This window comes from Physeter macrocephalus, chromosome 12 (assembly GCF_002837175.3).
Source record: "Physeter macrocephalus isolate SW-GA chromosome 12, ASM283717v5, whole genome shotgun sequence".
Classification (NCBI taxonomy): Eukaryota; Metazoa; Chordata; class Mammalia; order Artiodactyla; family Physeteridae; genus Physeter; species Physeter macrocephalus.
This window is the reverse complement of record NC_041225.1, coordinates 51,338,765-51,357,598: the sequence shown is the minus strand read 5'-3', so window position 1 is coordinate 51,357,598 and position 18,834 is coordinate 51,338,765. Positions and strand designations below refer to the sequence as shown.

General features: G+C 38.8%; 1 long non-coding RNA gene across 1 annotated transcript in view; it reads left to right on the top strand.

Annotated features, from left to right (window-relative positions):
* Positions 1–4,686: 4,686 nt before the first annotated feature.
* The window catches only part of LOC114487345 (uncharacterized), a 20,722-nt gene continuing 6,574 nt past the window's right edge, over positions 4,687–18,834 (top strand). Inside the window, exon 1 of the long non-coding RNA XR_003682381.1 lies at positions 4,687–4,771. This is a non-coding gene — a long non-coding RNA (uncharacterized lncRNA). The remainder of the gene's footprint in view (positions 4,772–18,834) is intronic.

Here is an 18,834-nt window from a genome sequence, read left to right as displayed (position 1 = left end):
GAGCAGCTAGGCCCGTGAGCCATGGCCGCTGAGCCTGCGCATCCGGAGCCTGTGCTCCACAACGGGAGAGGCCCCAACAGTGAGAGGCCCGCGTACCGCAAAAAAAAAAAAAAAAAAAAGAAAGGATTTAAAAACCTGAGTTCTAAGTTGCTACACAGGAATGCAGCAAGAAGCACTAACATAATGAAAGATTGTTTTCAAAAGTATCTCCATGCTCTCAGAGAAAGGCGTTTGTTTGATTGAGCTAAAAGGCCAATGATTATTGAATACCTATTAAATGTTCAGCACTGTGTTATGAGCTGAAGACGTAAAGAGCTATTCACAAGGACCCAAATCCCTGTGTGGGAGACACATTATAAACTGGTTATTATAAAACAGTGAGCCTGTTAAGTCCAGTGTCAGAGACACATGCCCAAGATGTTGTAGGAGCATAGGAATTGGACCAAATTCAACCAAACAGATCTAGGAAGACTTCCTCAAAGAGGAGACACCTGAGAGTGTTAAGTTTTATGGGTCACAAAACTAAAACAGAAAATACCAGCTACATTCACTGGTGTCAGACAGCAACGTGGCTAGAAATATCTGAGCATGATTTTAGAATTGGGCATAGGATAGATATTACTAACCTGCTATCAAAAGTTATCATCACGTAAAAAAAGAATAAGAACACACATAAGACAATATTAGAATAAGAGCTGGTGAGTGTAAAATGATTGGGATTGGGTAGGTATGCATTGAGTTCTGAACTGTTTTTGGCTTAAAAAAAAAGCATAAGTAAATGAATGCACCACAGAAAGATAGGGACTGTACAATGCTTTATTATCACCATCATTATTATTTATTTTATCCAATTTTACTATTGACACTGATAGGCTTTAAAAACTAGGTTTCTTATGCCATTTTGATGCTAATTTCTGTATACATAGATACAGACCTACTTGAAGATGTAATATTAATTTCTCCTTATCCAGTGAAACCATACAGTGTTATCATCTAAGTGAAAACATTTTGCTCTTGTTCAGAAACTAGTATGTTTATAGCATTCTTTTATGGTATAGTAAATTCTTAGTTTGAAATTACTTCTGAATCAAGGATTTGGAGCTACACTTTTTATTGGAACCAATTAAAAGTAAAATATAGTAACCCCCCCCCAAAATGCTTTTTAAATTATTTCTGTATTCTCAATTAAATTTACACAGCTTGAAGCCCATAATTAGAAGGCGCCACTTAATGACTGTCATTCTCTTTTATTTCAGATTTTTCTCCTACAGCAAACATTTCTTCCTTTCTCTAAAAGAAAAACAAATCTCAAGAGATGGTGATATCTCTCTTCCTCTCATCTAGGACATTAACTAATTTCACCTTACTTTCTCTAAGGTTCACTCTCATCATCCTTAACACGAGAGAAATAACATTACTCTGCCTTCCACATCAGAACGAAAAAAAAACTTCATTTGAAAAGGTTTTAAGGGCATTTAACACACACACAAAAAGGAAGCCCTAAAATTACGAAATGTCCCAAACTATATTTGAAAAGTCATTATTCAGAATTTAGAATATATTTCCCCATTAGAACAATATTATAAATGGATTACTGGTAGATTTACACACGGAGGACAAGAAGGTCGGTGGAGACCTGTCAAAAATACTAAAAAGAACTTTTGGAATTCCCAAGAAGTTCAGAGGTTGACAGCAGTGGTTCCCTATATGCCAAATTACCCTTCAGAAATTGTGTAACTCCTAGAAACATGAAACTAATGGGTATTTTTAGATCTAGAGAGGCAAAGGAGGAGAAAGAAAGATAGAGGCAGAGGAAAATAGCTTTTCACAAAGTCACTGTTAAAGAGTTAGAGGGGGCGAAGAAATGGGAACAAGGATTTTGTTGGCAAAGTTGTAAAACAAGGGAGGAACTGATGAACTGGAACTAAATTGTTAGCAGTTTAAGTAAACAGGAGGTGTCTTTCCTGGCCTCAAGCAAAAACAAAGAACGCAAGCTCTCCACTGGCCATCTCTCCTGTCTTCCCATCCTTCACAGCCAAGTAGAATTGGCTTATTTCATCCCCTCTTCGGACCACAAAAATCAATTCTCCCTCCACTCTGCACCCACACACCTCTCCAAAAGGACTCTGGTAGAGGTCACTGCATTTTGTCAGAAGTTAGACTAAGCCTCAGCAGCCATGTGTTACCTCTTGACCACACCCTCCCTAAAATTCTCCCCTTGGATGGTTTTCCTGGCATCTTCTCTTCCCTGATTTTCCTCCTGTGCCTCAGGTCACACGTTTCCAGTCTGATATGCAGACCTTTTTCCTACTGCTGAGGGCTCGCAGGTCTCTAAGCCTTTTCCTTTTGCCTCAGACTCTCCATGTAAACTCATCCACAACCACAGATTCAACCACCACCTCTGTGTTGGACTCCAGCTGTGTGGTGTGCTGTAGAGGACAGAGTGGGCTCTGGAGAGAGGCATGTTTGAGCTCTGCTCTTTACTAATGAGTGACTTTGGATGAGTTTTACTTAACTTTTGGGTAAGTTTTCATATCTTACCATCATGCATTGCTAGTGGAAATGTAAAATGAGACAGCCACTTTGGGAAACAGTTTGGCAGTTCCTCAAATCTTAAACATAGAGTTACCATATGGTCAAGCAAATTCACTCCTAGGGTATATACCCAAGAGAATTGAAAACTTATGTCCACAAAAAACTTGTACGCAAATATTCATAGCATTGATATTCATAATAGCCCAAAAGTAGAAACAACCCAAATGTCCATGAACTGATCAATGGAAAAACAAAATGAGGTATAGCTATACAATGGACTATTATTTAGCCATAGAAAGAAACGAAGTACTGACACATGTTTTAATAAGGATAAACCTTCTAAAAGTTATGCTAAGAAAATCAGACACAAAAGGCTATGGCTATGGCCTTGTAAATTCCATTTATATGAAATGTCCAGAATAGGTAAATACAATAGGTAGAGACAGAAAGTAAACTAGCAGTTGCCAGGGGCTGAGGGAAAGGAGGAATAGGGAGTGACTGCAAAGAGTTCAGGGTTTCTTTTCGGGGGTGATGAAAATGTTCTGGAATTGGGTTGTGATAGTTGTACAACCTTGTGAATATACTCAAAATCACTGAACTATACACTTTAAAAATGTAGATTCTAATGGTATGTGAATTATACCAATTAATTTTTAATTAATTAAAAAATATGCCCTCTTCATTTTCCTAAACTACTACATCTCCTATATTTCCTTCCTTGATTTATGGCTCAACCTTTCTCCCAATATTCCATGCCAGAAACTTGGGGCCCACCCTAGATTTTCTGGTACCTTCTTTCATCATCCCTCCATGTCCAAGTCTGATTATCTATCCCTGGACAGTTTCTCACATACCTCCACTTCTTTTCCTCTCTGCTGCCACTCCTGGGTTTAAGCTGTCATTACCTTTCCCCTGGTCCACTGCAATGCTTAGTTGTCAGGCTTCCAGATTGACTCTTACCTCCTGTTTATCTCTCCTCTCTATTGGTGCCAAATCAATCTTTCCAAATGATCAGATTGATCAGGTAACTCCCCTATCCAAAATTCTTCCACCATCCCCTATTGACTCAATCTAAAGTCTTTGCTTGGCAAACAAAGCCTTTCATGAATGACCCTCACTCTGTCCACCCATACCCTCACTCCTCTTTCTTCACCCTTGCTTTACCTTTTGCTGTAAAATGAACTTCTTTTTTATAGTGCCCGTGTGATAGGGACTGAATGTTTGAGTCCCCCCCAAATTCATATGTTGAAACCCTAATCCCCAATGTGATGTTATTTGGAGGTGGGGTCTTTGGGAGGTAATTAACTCATGAAGGTGGTTTGTTATTTAAGCCACCCAGTCTATGATACTGTTGTTATAGCAGGATGAACTAAGACATCATGTTTTGCACATATTCTTTCTTTTTTTTAGAATGTCTCTCCTCCCCCCAAGTATGTGTGCATGGCAATCACATACTGACTTCTCAAATGCCTACTTGAATTCTCCTCCTCCCTCCCAATTCTTCAAGGCAGACTTTTGCACGCAACGTATTGACTTCCTTTAGGCATTGTATGATTTATGTTACTGAATGCTCCTGTCTCCCCAGTAGTTTCTTAAGAACTAGACCCTGTCTCTTGTCTTTCTAGCCCCCAACTCCAAAGTATGTCTGTTATCTTTATATGGTCATCTTTCTCTGCCATCTTATTCTTCCAACATGGTCTTCAAACTTCAAATTTGTTTCTTCTCCAATTTTCATCTCTAACCTTATTCTTGTCTCAAACTTTTTCTTTTGATTATTGAATGAATTTACTTCTTTTACATTAACATGCCCATAATGGAATTTCAAGACATGCCTCCAGATTTGTAGTAGCACAGATTTATGTTAGAGAGAATAAAAATACACCAAATACTTCTTCCAGTCATTTTCTCATCTATTTAATAAATACTTATTTCTGTGTCAGACAGTGTGATTAACACCATGGCAGAGGTACAAGTATATATCAGGTACAGATTGTGATCTAAGAGACCTTAGGGTCTAAAGAGGGGACACACATGAACAGAAATTATGACACAGGGCATTATGAAAGAGTCATGAGAGAAGTAAAAACAAGTTCTGACTCACAGAATTGAGCTGTGCCTTGAAGCGTGAGTGAGGTTGCACTGAGAAGAGAAAAGAACACTGAAAAGAAAATGCTGCAAAGAAAACGACACTGAAAAAAGCAGATAGGTGTGGAAAAGCAGGAATGCCAACAGAATGGTGAGGTCTTAAAACTGGACTTAAAGTACCTATGTGTTTATTTACTCACTCAACAAACATGGAGAGAGAGGGAGAGAGACTACCATGTTCTAAAGATCAGAACTAAAAGCCTCTGGTGGGATGAATTGGGAGATTGGGACTGACATATATACACCACTCTGTATAAAATGGATAACTAATGAGAACCTACTGTATAGCACAGGGAACTCTACTCAATGCTTTGTGGTGACCAAAACGGGAACAAAATCTTAAAAAGAGTGGATGTATGTATATATATGACTGATTCACTGTGCTGTACAGCAAGAAATTAACCAACATTATAAAGCAACCATACTCCCATAACAATTAATAAAAAAGGCCTCTGTGATGGTCTATGTGACATAATCCAATGTAGCCTTTTCCTGAGGGGTCTGTGTAGGCTTCACACATTTTACTAATTTAATGATTTCTGAGTAAAGCTTAATTGTTAAGAGCCTGGATTCTAGAGCCAGACAATTGGGATCTAATTCGACTCTTGTGCTTTCTAGCTGTGTGCCCTTGGGCAAGTTACTTAATCTTACTCTGTCTCTGTATCTTTCTCTATATGGTAGGATAATAGCAGTATCTCTGCTGGAGGGTTGTTATGAGAATTAAATGGGTTAATACAATTAAAGTGCTTATTCACTGGCACATAGTATATTCTCATAAGTGTTAGCTACTTTTATTATTTTCCTGGCAAGTAAACAAAAAGTGCCTTCAACTTATGGGATAAAATGATTCCTATATATGTCATCTCTCTCAAACTCATAAGTCACATATATCTTACCTATATATACACATTTTGCAAGAGAGAGAGCGATAAGGAGAGAGAAAGGAAGGAAAGAAAGAAGGGAAGGAAGGAGGGGAGGAGGGAAAGAAGAAGGAAGGAAGAAAGAAAAAAGAGAAAGGGAGAGAGAGAAAGAAAAAAGGGGGAAAGGCAGCATAGGCCGGAAATTTGAGTAATGAAATGAGAACTAGTTTAAATTCCATTTCTACCAAGTGTGCCTTAGTCCCCAAAATTTGTTAAATGAAGATTCTGTAATCAGCTACCTACTCTAATATTCATTATTTTGGAAGGATAGACCTAGTTGTCTCTAGACATACAACCCAACCTGTTATATTTTTATTGTCAGTTACAGTCTATTTTTTTAAAGAAATATTTATCAAGCACATAAGATATGTACTTAAGGGGATACAAAGACACATACATGCCCCCAAAGAGACCAGGAGAGTTCAGTAAATACATATAGAAATGCCAGCAGTATCTCGTGTGTACCAATGAGTCATGGAATGGGATCCCAGTCTTGACACTGCATTCATTCTTCTGCAGAATGGAAATAAATGTCAGGTTAATAATATCCTCAAAAACAATTCTTGAGAGTGGGTATTACACAAAAGCATTTCCACCAGAAGTTTTGCCGATGGATCTACTTGTCACAAGAAAGATGTTGAAGAGTTGAAATAGTAAGTGAAACCAAGCTGGGTGCTAAAATTAGAACAAGAACCTCATCGCCTTCTGTGGTAATTTGTGGGGATTTCACAAGTCTACATGTTCACACAGTTTTATACCCTTGCCAATCTTTATTTCACCACAACATCTTATCTTCAGTGACTTCTTTTCAACAATTGCTTCTAATTTCTAATCCAGGAGACTGGACATGTATTTATTTATTTACCTTAGACCCTCTTTAACTATTAATCACATAAAACTTGAAGGTATTCACCAAGAACTTGGTAAAAAGATACTTCCTCACTACTAAATGCAACACAAATTAGTTATGGCATTTTAAAAACAGAAAAATACAAAAGAAAATGTTTAAATCAATCATTAACTTACCACTCCATAATAATGTAATAAAACTTGGTTTGGGAGATAAAACCCACCATAAAAACATCAATGACTAGCAAAAGTACTGGAATATATGAAGCAGTATCTCACTGAAAAATCAAAGAACGCTCAAGACCAAAATATAGTACCTTCATGCATCTAAAGTAATGTGAAGGGAGTCGAGGTTTTGTAAAAGTGTTTCTGTTTTTCAGTAATTATAGGTTCTTTCTTAAAATCTAATTTTGATTTTGGATAAGGAGTTTTAAATTCAATAATGTGTTGTCTATAAAGTGCCAAACATCTGTTTTATAATGTATCCAAACCTCCATATCTTCATTATAATATGGAACAACCTGAGTCTTTCCAATGAGTTGGTTTTTTTTTTTTGTGGTACGCGGGCCTTTCACTGCTGTGGTCTCCCCCGTTGCGGAGCACGGTCTCCGGACGCGCAGGCTCAGCGGCCATGGCTCACGGGCCCAGCCGCTCCGCTGCATGTGGGATCCTCCCAGACTGGGGCATGAACCCGTGTGCCCCGCATCGGCAGGCGGACTCTCAACCACTGCGCCACCAGGGAAGCCCTCCAATGAGTTTTTTTTTTTTTTTTAATTGAGAACCATATTCACACCAAGGTTACTGAACAGATGTCATGCTTGACATCAGCAATATCCCACATAGATATGCTTGTGGGTCTTAACACAAAATCATGATTTCTGTAATAACCCAAGAACTCAGCTCTGATGTTACAGCAATTAAATATGAAAGTATAGTGGCTGTATACACATTATAAACATTGTTCTCAAATGCCCTTCTCTTTTGCATTTTTCCCTTTATCTGAGAAAGCCTACTTAAAGACATACAAATAATAAACCACAAGTGTTAGCTTTTTCTCCAAAGTGAAGATGGTGTATGTTAACAAGTTCTTCCTCACTCAGCATCTGCAGGTTATAAAACAGTGACCTCCTAAACAGAGATCTAACTCATAGATGTACTTTTTTTTACACTCACACAGGATTGGCTCTCACAAAAGTTGCAAAAATGTACAAACCCAGACTTCCACTTAAAACAATCCAGTTTTCTAGATTCTTGTGGAAACATCAGATCTACTGGCTTTAGGGCTGCATTCCCACGAGGAAACATGTGTTTGGAACTGAGTAGCAACAGCCTCCCAGTTCCCCAAAGTCTCCACTACCCTCTGTTGTCTCCCCAAACTGAGGCCAAGTGTCATGGCCATTTATCATCCCACTATGTGCCTTTTCTTTTTTAGTACATTTAAGAGGAAAGTGAAATATCACTTGTCCCAAAGAGAATTCTTTTTATCCCTAATCCACATCACTTATTCCAGTATCTTCTTGGCCCTGCAAATATTTGCCTTTGCAAGCCTCTACCTCAGGCCCATCAGGCTGCCCCCTGACATCACAGATGCTAAGGAGGACTCTTCACAATGTTCCTATTTTTGGATTAGACAAGGAAGAGTCACAAGCCCACTACTATGCCTTCTGGCCTATTTCCATTCAAAAAGTAGGTTCAAACTGCAAGACAAACCCTTGCCCAAGCAAGAAAGTAAGTTTGGGGATTTCTATAGCATTTGTCAAGGCTGGTCAGGCTAATACATTCTTATTTATTTCCACTTATAATATGCTTAAAATGTCCAGATGAGCTCCAACTTTTGCAATTTCCACAGATTTCTATGTTTTTCTTTTACAGAAAAGTTCTTGGGGAATTCCCTGGTGGTCCAGTGGTTAGCACTCCATGCTTCCACTGCAGGGGGCCCTGGTTCCATCCCTGGTCGGGGAGCTAAGATCCTGCAAGTTGCACAGCACAGCCAAAAAAAAAGAAAGAAAGAAAAGAAAAAAGAAAAGTTCTCATAATCAACAAAACAGATGTTCACTAACGATTCCCAAAGAGCATGGGACTTGGTGCCAATGCCCTCTCAACACTTTACTTTGTAGATTCTGGAAAGATTATGGGAAAATAGAATGTATACTGGGATAGCTATACAAAATATATGTACCTACGCATGCTTAGAGGCAAATACATTTTCAGATTCCTCACACTACAGTAAGTATCTAGTTTCACTCTTTCCCACATCCTCTCTCTGCTGCTTTGGATTTGTTGACTACAATTAGTGACAGCTTATTCCTCCCTGTCAGATTCAAGTAACTCAGAGGTACTATGGACTTCTCAGGATAATTTCCTGTGGATAATTCCCAAGATCATTTCCAGAACTTAGACAATGAGTCACTTGGATGACTAGTGACTATACAAGTTGAGCTGGTATTCTTCCTTTGTTGTTGTTTATGATTCTAAAGAAAGAAACCAGCAATCGGGGTGGGGGGCGGTTATTTACTAGGCAGTGCAGCTGCAAGGATTAGCCTCTAAACACCTGATTTCATCATTTTGCTCATTCAAGTCTTCTGATGGAGCTTTTTTTGTCTATTCAGAGAAACTCTGTAGTTCTAATAGAAAAACAGCTTGTGGTACAGGAGAGACAGAGGCATGTTTTTCGACTTTTCAAGGGGACCTTTTGTTTATCTAGTTAACAACCTCACTTTATAAAGGAGAAGCCCAGGACCAAAAAGATAACATAATTTGCCCAAGTTTAAACAGTAAGTTAATGGGAGAAAGGAAAATACGCCATCACAGTAGAGCTTCCATAGAATCCAGGCTCATACTGGGTGAGGTCCCTGGGACATAAAAACTGCATGTTTCAGAGGCTGATTTTGAACTAATGCATCTGCTTAAGGAAGTGTGAGTTTTCTGATATGAAGCAGCTCTTTTGCCATTTAGATATGGAGAAATGAATCAGCATTGATGATGTGGAATTTCTGCTCACCGGTCTGATTTCAAGGGAATTTGACTCTCTGATTTTGCAAAAACTATTCCAACCTAATCATCTCCCTTTGTCAAAATAATTTTTGTATTCAGGGGTCTAAAATGATAATGGAGGTTTTAAATCCCTGGTTGGTGGATGCTGGGCATTAGAAGCAGTTCTGGGTACCTCTGAGATGAGTAAAGACATGTAGTGAAGGTGAAATTGAGAAGGTAGAGCCTTGGAACTCAAAATTCATCTTGGCACAGCTGGCTCTCTGTCTCTGATGCTTGGATCCTAAACCCTGTCCAGTCATTTACTCTTATCACGTGGAACCCCAAATATTTTCTTGGTTACCTTTGGTCACTCAAACTTTGGCCCTCTCACTGTTGTGGCCTCTCCCGTCGTGGAGCACAGGCTCCGGATGCACAGGCTCCGGATGCACAGGCCCAGCGGCCATGGCTCACGGGCCCAGCCGCTCCGCGGCATGTGGGATCTTCCCGGACCGGGGCACGAACCCGTGTCCCCTGCATCGGCAGGCGGACTCTCAACCACTGCGCCACCAGGGAAGCCCTTGGCTTCTCTTTTTAAGTCTTCTAGAAGAGAGCTGCACATGCTCCACTCCCCCAGTTAAGTTCGCTTCTTCAACACCAATACAGGCTTTGAGACTCTGCCCCTGCTCTCCCAGGTTTGGGACCAAATAGTCTATGAATTGCAGCTCTCATTGTCCTTGTCCTCAAATTCCACTCACATCAGACAGCAGCAGCTTTTTCAAGAGGGATAATGATGGAGCAAATACTTCCCACATTCCCAGCAATTTGTTTTTGGCTCAGGTGGCTCCAATCTTAACTCCGGGGGAAAAGATTCCTCTACTTTACAAAAAGGGATTAGTGTATTCAGGAGGATACCTGCCTCTTATTAAATATTTGAAAGAAATTCAAGGAGGCTTCTGGGCTCAGATGGACAAACTACCCAGTGAAATGAAAGAGAACCTATAGAAAATGTCCAAACCCAGCATAAGAGCACATCTTCATTCTGCATGGCCTTCATACTTTGCTCTGTAGTGTGGACTCATGAAGCCCAGGGCAGACAGACAGCCAGGCCTGGTGCTGCCAGCTGATCTTGTTCCTGTGCTTCCAGGCTCCCATACACCCCTCAGGGCAGTTCTCCCACACGCAAAAAGTTTGCTTACTGGGGAGCCCCTTCCCCAGCTCCACTCCTTCATGAATCAGTGACCATAAACATAGCTACTTTGAGGGGAAGAGCAGTTTCTAGGATAGAGACTTGTATTAGTTTGCTCCTACTGCTATGACAAGATATCACAGACTGGGTAGCTTAACAGAAATTTCTCACAGTTCTAGAAGCTAGGAAGTTCAAGATCAAGGTGCCGCCAATTCAGTACCTGGGGAGACTCTCTTCCTGGCTTTCAGCCTTCTTGCTGTGTCCTCACATGGTGGAGAGCAAGAGCTCTGGTGTTTCTTCCTATAAGGGCACAGCCCTATTGGATTAGGCCCCCATGCCTAAGGCCTCATTTAACCTTAATTACCTCCTTAATAGACCCTATCTCCAAATACAGTTACATTGACAGTTAAAGCTTTAACATATGAATTTGGGAGCACACCATTCAGTCCACACCAAGGCTTTTAACCAAGAATCAGAGATTTGTAAAACCCCTGACATCATATGCAGAATTTTGTTTCTGTGACCATGAGCTTCTTTCTGGGGAGAGGGTCTCATAGGGGCCTGTGATCAATAAAAGTTAAAGAACCACTGCTCAAACACACAGAGAATGATTGCCCTAGAGGATTTCAGAAGACACAGGAAAATCAGTATTCCCTGAGGTTGCACCATCTGATGTCATTTTTTTATATCTTAAGACAAATGAAGTTGCCTAATGCAGAAGGAGAGGAAACACATTATTCCCTGATTCTCACCACCAGCTTTTTAGAGTCACAAAAGTTTGAGATACAGAAATTTTCACACCCTCCCAAGAGTCCATGAGCCACCTTAGACTTAATATCCAACTAAAAAACATAAGCTTTCCTTTTTGCAGAAGCATCTATGCCCCTGTCAAGATCTAGAAATACTACCCCTACTCCTCCCTGTGAAGTTGCTTCCTTCATACCACTTCGTTCACCTCCATTACCCTTCAGTACCTTGGTCAGACGCCATCAGCCAGGGTAGTGGGGGGTAGGCACTATTCTGTGCGGTCCACCAGCTTCATAAGACACTTCCCACGGGGCAGGGCAGCCGCGAGGAGTGCTCTGAGGCTGCATCGACAATGATATAATTCTAGCCACTTCACAAAAACACTGTCAAATGGTGTCCTTTCAAATAGGGCGTATAACGATTTAGACCGATGACATTTTGTTGGCTCACAAACCACAGGAGTTCAGACATTAGTGCAGTGCAGTTCTCAGACTAAAGAAACTGATACTATGTGTAATCTCTGCACCATCTCAAATGGGGCTTTGTACGTGTTTAATGTCTTTCTTCAAAGGAGATTAAAGGGCAATAATCTAACTTTGCCCTATAAAATAATTCTGGAAAAGAGAATTAATAGTATTATTTCTATGTTATAACTAAATAAATGGGAATTCAAAGAAATTAAGTAAATATTCAATTGGTTAATCTATCCATCAATCAACAGGCATTTATTAAATATCTTGGTTTTTTCTCTTTTTTTCCCCCTCTGGGTGATGTTTAAATGCTATATTTTAATCTAATTAAAAATATAATTCTAACAGCAAAGGACCTGATTCTTACCTTCTCAGGGGAAAAAAAAAAAAGTCTGTTTTATGTTCAGTATTCCAATCCCGAGTCCTTTATTGTCTCAACAAATATCAACTGAGCACATACCTCTACCTTCCAGACATTATGCCAGGGCCAGGGTATCCAGTGGTGAATAAAACAGATCAGGTCCCTGTCCAGTGGAGTGTACAATTTACTGAGGGAAACCAACATCAAACAAATAGACAGACAAGTTGGTATATCATTACAAATTTTTAAAAGCTATGAATGAAAATCCAAACCAGATGGTAAACTAGAGAATAAGAGGGATTATTCTAGGTGAGTGGTAAGGAAAGATCTCTTTGAAGAGATAATACTTAAGTCAAGAGCCGAAACTCGGAGATTAATTTAGAGAAAGATGTGAGGGAAAGAAAGGCTTGAAAAACTGGCTGGATCATAATTACATTTGCCAAGTTGGAGAAGGTTGACTGGATGGAGAGAGTGGGTATACTGGAAGAAATCCAATGCTTAAGATGCCTTAATGTTAACACGCCTGTGAAACTCCTGTGTGCAGGTCTCAAGAAGCTATTATTTATACAAATACAGAGCTCCAAGAAAAGTTCTGAGATGGAATTTAAAATTGGGAGTTAACCCCGTGTGAATAGCATTTAAAGCCATAAGAATGGTTCAGATTCCTCAGGAAGAAAGTATAAAGAGAAAGGACAAAAGAGCCCAGGTTTAAGCCTCAGGCATTCCAACATCTAAAGGTCAGAGAGAAGAGGCAAAGCAGCAAAGTATCTTAAGGAGTAGTTGTCAGAGGGGTAGAAGGAAAACTTAAATCATTTTGTGCCATGACGCCAAGAGAAGAACATGCTCATGGAAGTTAAAACAATCAACTATGTTGAATGCTACTGAGAGGTCAACTAGGAGAAGGATGGAAAACTATCTGCTTTAAAATTTTTACTACAAGGAGATCACTGGTAACCTTGACAAGAACAGCTTTAGCGGAGCTGTTGGCAGAAGTCACGTTGGTGTAAGTTGAAGAGTGAATGGGGGATAAAGGAACAAAGACAGCATGTGTAGAATGTGAGTTTATTGAGTTTGTCTAGGATTAGAGTGAAGAGAAATTGGCAGATGATTTGGGGATCAGGGGGCTTTTTATAAGAAGAGAGTTGCTGGAACATACCAGGATGCTGATAGGGATGATCTAATAGAGAGGAAGACATTAAAGATCCAGAAGGAGGAAGAGATAACTGAAGATGAGGGCATGGGTGCCAGTTGTAACAAGAATGAAGAAAGAAGGAGAACATGGCTGCACACACAGGTAGAGTATATATAATTGGTAAGCGTAAGAGGAAGGAGAATAACATCAATCAGAGTCATATAATCATCAGATTGGCAGCAGGAGTTTATCTAATCTACCTGCTTCCAATACCCTCAGACCTCCTTCCTGAGTTTTTGAAAAGGAGAAAAGGAAGAGAGAAATGAACTCCCCAAATCCCAGAGGGAGATGTCCCAGGATGAACCATCCCATGACTTAGGATCTAATGATCCTTTTTCCTGCTCCAGTAAACAATGAGGCCCTAATTCCTTGGAATACTGCTCTGTTAGTTAAATACCTGTATTCTTGCCTGACAACATTTGATGCTCTTGCACACCAAAGAGTGCTGTCAGCTTGTGTTGTGAACCACTCAGCTTGGCTTTTCATGAACCTTATTCTGAATGACTAGTCATTTTACATCTTATTTTTGCCCTGGTGATGATGCAGTAGCATTTCATTAAGAGTATTAGGTTGTCACTACTTACTGTTCGACAGCAGTTACGGAGAAGAAATGTCATGTGTAAATAATCTAGTTGTTTGAAGGCATGTTAGAGTAAGATTTGTAGCTGACTCATATGGATCAGGGTTTCTCAAATTTGGTACGATTGACACTTCAGCTAGATAATTCTTTGCTGCAGGGGTCCAACCTGTGCATTGTAGGATATTTAGCAGCATCTTTGGCCTCTACCCACGAGGTGCCAGGAGCATTCCACTCCCACCCCCAATAGGGACAGCCCAAAACCAGCAGACATCGCCCAATGTCCCATGGAGGGTAAAACTGCTCCTAGTTAAGAACCATTGATATAGACAGATGTCATAACATCAAAATGGAAACTGAAAAAGTCAATCAAACACTTAAAATTTTTTTCTAGTATCAGAATGTCTGCATTTTGTGTAGACAAATGCCTATTTGACTGAATTTTTCGGTTTTCAAATGAATCTTAGATATCTTCAGCAACAACAAACATTTGAACAAACACATCTTCTAGACATCATCTCAGCTTGAATTTCAATTCTTGAACCAACTGGCAAGATTTAACATGTCAGAATTTGATTCAATTTACAACATTTCAAAGCTTTCTAAGTCTAAACTTGTTCCTCACTCTACTGATTGGTATATTTTGATGCTTGTTTTATTCCTATGTTAATTATTTTGAGTTTCATTTTATTTTATTTTTGCTGTTTATCATAAGCTGTTTTAATCCCTTTTGGAGGCTATCAGAGGATAAATATTTATGAACAGAGGCATTTTTTTCAATATGTGAATAAAGAATCCTATTTTGCGAGAACAGTTCACTTCCTTTCCCGTTGTCCAAATACTGGCTCCCCTTGAATAATCTCAGGATGATTCTATATAGAACGCATTGCCTGTATTACAGTTTTTACTTATAAATCATCCACTCTGTTCCCTTGTTACTCTGCAGAGTTGTTTCAGGCAGGGAGTGAGGCTCAATGTGAAACTATTAGAGGTGATTTATTCTCCTACCGGCTCTATCACTTACTGGCAAATAGCTTATGCTTCTGGGTCTCAGTTTTTTCACATTCAAATCCAATTAACATTTACTGAGAGGCAGGTGGTTTGGCCAAGTCAATACTTGACAGTGCCTCAAAGGCTGTTTTGTGGGAGGGTGTGTCTGCTCCATATGGCAACAACTTTTGAGGATCAAGAGGTTCTCAAACAGCTTTTCGTTTTCATAAATGACCCAATAACAATCAGTCATGAATTTTGTTAATCTTTCTTGAATCACAGCCTTTCCTTTTGGCAAAACAAATGTATAAATTTAATCTCTCTTGTGTAAAATATAAATTCTGCATAAACAAATACTGAACTCCAGTTAATGATATGTATGATGAAATGTTGAGGAATGGAGTATACTGCTGTCTACAACTAATACTGAAAGAAAATATGGACCAATGGATGGATAGAGGAATGAATAAATGGATAGATATGTGAAAAAGCAAGCATAGTAAATTTTAATGGTAAAACTGAATTGGCAGTAGATGGATATTCACTCTACAATTCTTTCAACTTCTTCTTGTTTGAACATTTTCATCATAAAGTGTGAAAAATTCCGTCCATTATTTTATATCTTATTTTTATGTTTTTTACAGTCAACTAATCTTTTTTAAATTGAAGTATAGTTGGTGTATAATATTATATGTCACAGGTGTACAATGTAGTGATTCACAATTTTTTAAAGGTTATACTCTATTTATAGTTATTAAAAATATTGGCTATATTCCCCATGTTGTACAGTATATCCTGGTAGCTTATTTTATACATAATAGTTTATACCTGTTAATCCCCTACCCTTATATTGCCCCTCCCCGCTTCTCTCTCCCCATTGGTAACCACTAGTTTGTTTTCTATATCTCTGAGTCTGCTCCTTTTTTGTTATATTCACTAGTTTGTTGTGTTTTTTAGATTCCACATATAAGTGATATCATATATTTATCTGTCTGACTTATTTCACTTAGCATAATGCCCTCCAAGTCCATCTGTGTTGCTGCAAAATGGCAAATTTTCATTCCTCTTTATGGCTGAGTAATATTCCACTATATATATGCATATACATACACACACACACACACACATATACCACATCTTCTCTATCCATTCATCTGTTGATGGATACTTAGGTTGCTTCCATATCTTGACAATTGTAAATAATGCTGCTATGCACATTGGGGTGCATGTATCTTTTCTAATTAGTGTTTTCGGGGGTTTTTTTTGGATATATACCCAGAGGTAGAATTGCTGGGTCATACAGTAGTTCTATTTTTAATTTTTTGAGAAACCTCCATACTGTTTTCCACAGTGGCTGTACCAGTTTACATTCCCACCAATAGTCTTTTGTGTTTCCATACAAATTTTTAAATTATGTTTTAGTTCTGTAAAAAAATGCCATTGGTATTTTGATAGGGATTGAACTGAATCTGTATATTGCCTTGGATAATAAGGTCATTTTAACAATATTAATTCTTCCAGTCCAAGAACACTGTATATCTTTCCATCTGTTTTTGTCATCTTTGATTTCCTTCAGCCATGTCTTATAGTATTCCAAGTGCAGGTCTTTTACCTCCTTAGGTAGGTTTATTCCTAGGTATTTTATTCTTTTTGATGTGATGCTAAATGGAATTATTTCCTTAATTTTTCTTTCTGATAGTTTGTTGTTATTGTATAGAAATGCAACAGATTTCTGTATATTAATTTTGTATCCTGCAACTTTACCGAATTCATTGATGAGCTCTCGTAGCTTTCTGGTGGCATCGTTAGATTTTCTATGTATGGTATCATGTCATCTGCAAACAGTGACAGTTTTACTTTTTCCTTTCCAATTTGGATTCCTTTTATTTCTTTTTCTTGTCTTAATGCTATGGCTAGGATTTCCAATACTATGTTGAATAAAATTGGCTGAAGTGGCCATCCTTGTCTTGTACCTGATCTTAGAGGAAATGCTTTCAGCTTTTCACTGTGGAATATGATGTTAGCTGAGGTGTGTTATATATGGGTGTTTAGATGACCTTTATTGAGGTATGTTCCTTCTATGCCCACTTTCAGGAGAGTTTTTTTTTTATCATAAATGAATGTTGAAATTTGTCAAAAGCTTTTTCTTCATCTATAGAAATGATCATATGGTTTTCATTCTTCAATTTGTTAATGTGGTATATCACATTGATTGATTTGTAGATACTGAAAAACCCTTGCATCCCTAGGATAAATCCCACTTGATTGTGGTGTATGATCCTTTTAAAGTACTGTTGGATTTGGTTTGCTAATATTTTGTTGAGGATTTTTGCATCAGTGTTCATCAGTGATACTGGCCTGTAATTTTGTATGTGTATCTGTGGTATCTTTGTCTGGTTTTGGTATCACGATGATGCTGGCCTCATAGAATGAGCCTGAAGTATTCCTTCCTCTGCAATTTTTTGGAATAGTTTGAGAGGGATAGGTGTTAACTCCTCTTTAAATGTTTGGTAGAATTCACCTGCGAAGCCATTTGGTCCTGGACTTTTATTTGTTGGGTCCTTCCATTATTTTAAATTCACATCTTTCAAACTTTTAGTGTTTGGGGATTTGGTGAATAAGTCATGTTCATTAGCCTTTATGATTTTATAACTATCAGTCATATGTAAACCAAAGAGGTGTCAGTTATCAGGCTGTCCAAGTGGCTCCTTTCTCCCCTGGAGAATTTTAGATGCTATTCTATGGATGTTTTCCAATTTTTGCTAATGACTTTCTTAAGGTGGAGCAATCAAACTTACTCCAAATAGTCCAAGTCTCAAAGTTTCGTTTGAGGGTAATAAGAAAATATTTTTGGATTTGTTTCCAATAGTCTCTGGCTAATGAAGAATCAGGCTAAATTTCTTTTCACGGAATCCCTACACTACATCAGTTATTGGCATATTCATATGCTGACCACACAAGTTTAAAATCTCCAAGTTAACACAAGTTTAACACAAGTTAAAATTTTCTCAACTCCCTCCTCTCCTTCATCCGCATGTCCAATTGCTCTCAAGAACTATCAACTTTACTTTTTAAACATTCTGAAAATTCTTCCATCCTCACCATTGGCTTGATTCATATTCATCTCTGGAGTCCTCTATTGGTCTTTGGCATTTTTTCTCTCCAAACTGTCTTCCACATTGCCTCCAGAGTTTTCTTTCCAAAATGCAAATATATTCATATCACTCCTTTACTTGACAAGCTTCAATAATCATTAAGAACTATTGTTAATTATTTTACATTTATTAATGGTACTACGGATTTTCCAAAAGAGAACTTATCTTTTAGAAATGTATACTAAAATATTTACAGGTAGAATGATGAAATGTCTGGTATTTGTTTCAAAACTAACATGGGGGGCTTCCCTGGTGGCGCAGTGGTTGAGAGTCCACCTGCCGATGCAGGGGACATGGGTTCATGCCCTGGTCCAGGAAGATCCCACATGCCACGGAGTGGCTGGGCCCGTGATCCATGGCCGCTGAGCCTGTGCATCCAGAGCCTGTGTTCTGCAACAGGAGAGGCCACAACAGTGAGAGGCCCGCAAACTGCAAAAAAAACCAAAAAAAAACAAAAAAACCCAAAAAACTAACATGGGAAGGAGAGAACATGGGTGGGGATATAAATGAAACAAGATTGGCTACTGAAAATTGTTAAGGTCAGGTAATGAACACATGGGGTCTCATTATATAATTTTGCCTACTTTTGTGTATGTTGGAAATTTTCTATAATAAAAAAATATATATATATTTTTTGTGGTATGCGGGCCTTTCTCTGCTGTGGCCCCTCCTGTTGCGGAGCACAAGCTCCGGACGCGCAGGCTCAGCGGCCATGGCTCACGGGCCCAGCCGCT